The following is a 4,612-nucleotide window of genomic DNA, read 5'->3' as shown; positions in this document are numbered from 1 at the left end:
AGACGTAGTCTCAAGTAATGAATTAATAATCACAGAGGTCAATAAGTACAAGAGAAACTACAAGGTGAAAGGGTCAAGGAGCCTACCAATGACCTCTGACCCAGATGCAGAGGAATTAGCTAAACTAATCAGGTTGAATGCAGCTCCATGTGTAGAATGCAGTACCCATGGTCATGGCCCATTCAACTCTTTCAGTTTACCTGCTTCAGAAGCTCAGATGAAAGTGTTCAGGATGAGCAGGTAAACCCACTACTCACCAGGCAGCACAGGAACCTGGGTGTGCCAGGGTAAAGGGCGTAACAGGGTAAAGGGTGTAACCGGATAAAGGGTGTAACAGGGTAAAGGGCATAACAGGATAAAGGGCGTAACAGGGTAAAGGGCGTAACAGGATAAAGGGTGTAACAGGGTAAAGGGCGTAACAGGGAAAAGGGTGTAACAGGGTAAAGGGTGTAACAGGGTAAAGGGCGTAACATGATAAAGGGCGTAACAGGGTAAAGGGCGTAACAGGATAAAGGGCGGAATAGGATAAAGGGTGTAACTGGGTAAAGGGCGTAACAGGGTAAAGGGCATAACAGGATAAAGGGCGTAACAGGGTAAAGGGCGGAACAGGAGGGATTTATGGAACAAACAAGCATGGATGCTAAAACTAAGAGTCTGAAAAGCTCTCTGTCTCTCTCTTTGTCTGTCTCTCTGTTTCTTTCTCTCTCTCTGTCACTCCCTCTCTCTCTCACACACTCTCTCTCTCATGAGTAAGGCAGTTCTATATGACATAACAGGGAGTTCCCATTCTCAGTGTTGACAGCTCACTACTTCCTAGACTTCACCGTTCTCCCTCCTCTAACACTGACTCAATGGTGCTGTTAAAGCAGGTCTTCATGACCTGAGTCAGGGAGAGGGGGCAAATAAACACACATCTGTGAAAAGCCTCACTGGCCCTGCAGCCTGTGATGCACCAGCACCCAGTTGGGTGCACACGCCAGAGTTTAACACATCCCTCAGGGCCAGACTCATGAAAGCAATTAGCACATTTCGAAACTCTTAGCGTGTGTAATTTCAGCAACTGTGAATAATGTCTGCACGGTGACTAACTCATTCACAGATTAGGATATTAATTTGACCATTCTTTCAATTTGTGCAAATGCATAATCTGGCTGTATTCTAAAGCATTTTTATATCATGCAAGGAATGTTTTACTGTTACCTTTAATAAAAAGCAATACACTAAGTACAGTTTAGTTCTGCATGTGACAAGCCAAGATCTGCCCTTCAAACAGATGCTGTCTCATGTCCTGAGTCTAGATCTGTCCTTCAAACAGATGCTGTCTCATGTCCTGAGTCTAGATCTGTCCTTCAAACAGATGCTGTCTCATGTCCTGAGTCTAGAACTGTACTCCAATAAGATGCTGCCCCATGTCCTGAGTCTAGATCTGTCCTCCAAACAGATGCTGTCTCATGTCCCAGGCCTAGTACACACCAACCCAGGCCTAGTACACACCCACCCACACCTAGTACACACCCACTCACCTTGTTCTGTTTTCCTTCCTACCGTCTCTGTGTCAGTCCCACACCCTTCCTGGCATGACAGGTGTCACTAAGTGTGTCCCCCCACCTCCGTAAAGGACACTGTGTTCCTGGTCTCTTGCCTATAGGACCCTCCCGCCCCATAATGCACTGCGTCGTGGTTGGCGAACCATTCTCCCCTTCAACCCATTCGCTCCACTCCTGTGAGCAATCGTTGGCACACAGTGACTGACCTTTGGATTTATACACCATTAGACCAGCTAGCAACAAACAGGCATCATAAGACTCCTTTTACTGACATGGGGAAAAAAAACTTCTGCCTGTGTGTGTGTGTGTGCAGACAGTGTGACAAGATGTGAACTTTTCATGCTCCATAAAGAACTGTGAGATCTGTCCAAATAAGACAGTTTGTGATGTACAAAATAGACAAAGAGAAAGCAAGCGATCTCCTCCAGATGTGCTGGGCAGGAGTAGGAGACGTGTACGTAAGAGCCTGCTGTGCCTGGGACTCGCCCCTCCTCCCACCACTGTCAAACCCCTCATCTCCTCTCTTATCTCTCATCACTGCATCACGCTCCATTTTCGGCCAGACTTGTGATGCCACTATCACCCATGGGGGACATGGCATTAACTTGAAGCACCACCCACTCTCGTTAATGAGGCCTTCATTAATGAGCTCATCCAATCAGCTATGTCTTATGGCAATTAGATATTTGCTCATTTAGATGCTTGACTGCCCCCCCCTCTCTCTCTCTCTCTCTCTCTCTCTCTCTCTTTGAGTACATCGATACCACGTTAAAGTGGCCGAAGGAGTTCTGGTCCTATTGCAGAGCGAATTGATCGGGAATGCCCAGGAGGAGTGTTCGGCTCTGAGCGAGGAGTGTTGAGTATGGACTATGATGAGTATGGACTGTGTTGAGTATGGACTGTGTTGAGTATGGACTATGATGAGTATTGACTGTGTTGAGTATGGAGTATGTTGAGTATGGACTATGATGAGTATGGACTATGATGAGTATGGACTGTGTTGAGTATGGACTATGTTGAGTATGGACTGTGTTGAGTATGGACAGTGTTAAGTATGGACTATGTTGAGTATGGACTATGATGAGTATGGACTGTGTTGAGTATGGACTATGTTGAGTATGGACTATGTTGAGTATGGACTGTGTTGAGTATGGACAGTGTTAAGTATGGACTATGTTGAGTATGGACTGTGAGTGATGTGGTGTGTGATGTGGTGTTTGATGTTGTGTGTGATGTGATGTGATGTGTGATGTGTGTGATGCGTGTGATGTGGTGTGTGTTGTGTGTGATGTTGTGTGTGATGTGTGTGATGTGGTGTGTGTTGTGTGTGTGATGTGGTGTGTGTTGTGTGTGATGTGTGTAATGTGTGTGATGGGTGTGATGTGGTGTGTGTTGTGTGTGTGATGTGGTGTGTGTTGTGTGTGTGATGTGTGTGATGTGGTGTGTGTTGTGTGTGTGTGTGATGTGTGATGTGGTGTGTGATGTGTGTGATCTTGTGTGTTGTGTGTGTTGTGTTAGATTTGTCTGGGACGTTTCTGTTGAACAAGGACTCTGTGGTAGGAACCCAACACACCCCACCAAGAAAACGATGATGGTGAGTTTTGATTGGCTAAACGAGCTTTACCAGTGCAAAAATCAGTGAAGACGAGATTGATTCAAAAAGGCAGCTCGTTAATTTCAACCCTGTGATTGGCATGTTGGCGTGTGTTGTGTGTTCGCGTGTGTTGTGTGTTGACTGCCAGTAGTGGGGTCTTTCTTGCAAGCCCCTATGAAGTGTGTGATGTGGTGTGTGATGTGGTGTGTGTGATGTTGTGTGTGATGTGGTGTTTGTTGAGTGTGATGCTGTGTGTGATGTGTTGTGTGTGATGTTGTGTGTGATGTGGTGTGTGTAGTGTGTGTGATGTGTGTGATGTGGTGTGTGTTGTATGTGATGTGGTGTGTGTTGTGTGTGTGATGTGTGTTGTGTGTGATGTGGTGTGTGTTGTGTGTGATGTGTGTGATGTTGTGTGTGATGTGATGTGTGGTGTGTGTTGTGTGTGTGTTGTGTCTGATGTTGTGTGTGATGTGTGTGATGTGGTGTGTGGTGTGTGTTGTGTGTGATGTTGTGTGTAATGTGTGTGATGTGTGTGATGTGGTGTGTGATGTGGTGTGTGTTGTGTGTGTGTGTGATGTGTGATGTGGTGTGTGATGTGTGATGTGGTGTGTGTTGTGTGTGTTGTGTTAGATTTGTCTGGGACGTTTCTGTTGAACAAGGACTCTGTGGTAGGAACCCAACACACTCCACTAAGAAAACGATGATGGTGAGTTTTGATTGGCTAAACGAGCTTTACCAGTGCAAAAATCAGTGAAGACGAGATTGATTCAAAAAGGCAGCTCGTTCATTTCAACCCCGTGATTGGCATGTTGGCGTGTGTTGTGTGTTGGCGTGTGTTGTGTGTTGACTGCCAGTAGTGGGGTCTTTCTTGCAAGCCCCTATGAAGTGTGTGATGTGGTGTGTGATGTGGTGTGTGTGATGTTGTGTGTGATGTGGTGTTTGTTGAGTGTGATGCTGTGTGTGATGTGTGTGATGTGTTGTGTGTGATGTTGTGTGTGATGTGGTGTGTGTAGTCTGTGTGATGTGTGTGATGTGGTGTGTGTTGTATGTGATGTGGTGTGTGTTGTGTGTGTGATGTGTGTTGTGTGTGATGTGGTGTGTGTTGTGTGTGATGTGTGTGATGTTGTGTGTGATGTGATGTGTGGTGTGTGTTGTGTGTGTGTTGTGTCTGATGTTGTGTGTGATGTGTGTGATGTGGTGTGTGGTGTGTGTTGTGTGTGATGTTGTGTGTAATGTGTGTGATGTGTGTGATGTGGTGTGTGATGTGGTGTGTGTTGTGTGTGTGTGTGATGTGTGATGTGGTGTGTGATGTGTGATGTGGTGTGTGTTGTGTGTGTTGTGTTAGATTTGTCTGGGACGTTTCTGTTGAACAAGGACTCTGTGGTAGGAACGCAACACACTCCACTAAGAAAACAATGATGGTGAGTTTTGATTGGCTAAACGAGCTTTACCAGTGCAAAAATCAGTGAAG

This window comes from Brachyhypopomus gauderio, unplaced genomic scaffold (genome assembly GCF_052324685.1).
Source record: "Brachyhypopomus gauderio isolate BG-103 unplaced genomic scaffold, BGAUD_0.2 sc188, whole genome shotgun sequence".
NCBI lineage: Eukaryota > Metazoa > Chordata > Actinopteri > Gymnotiformes > Hypopomidae > Brachyhypopomus > Brachyhypopomus gauderio.
Note: the sequence above shows the minus strand (reverse complement) of the source record.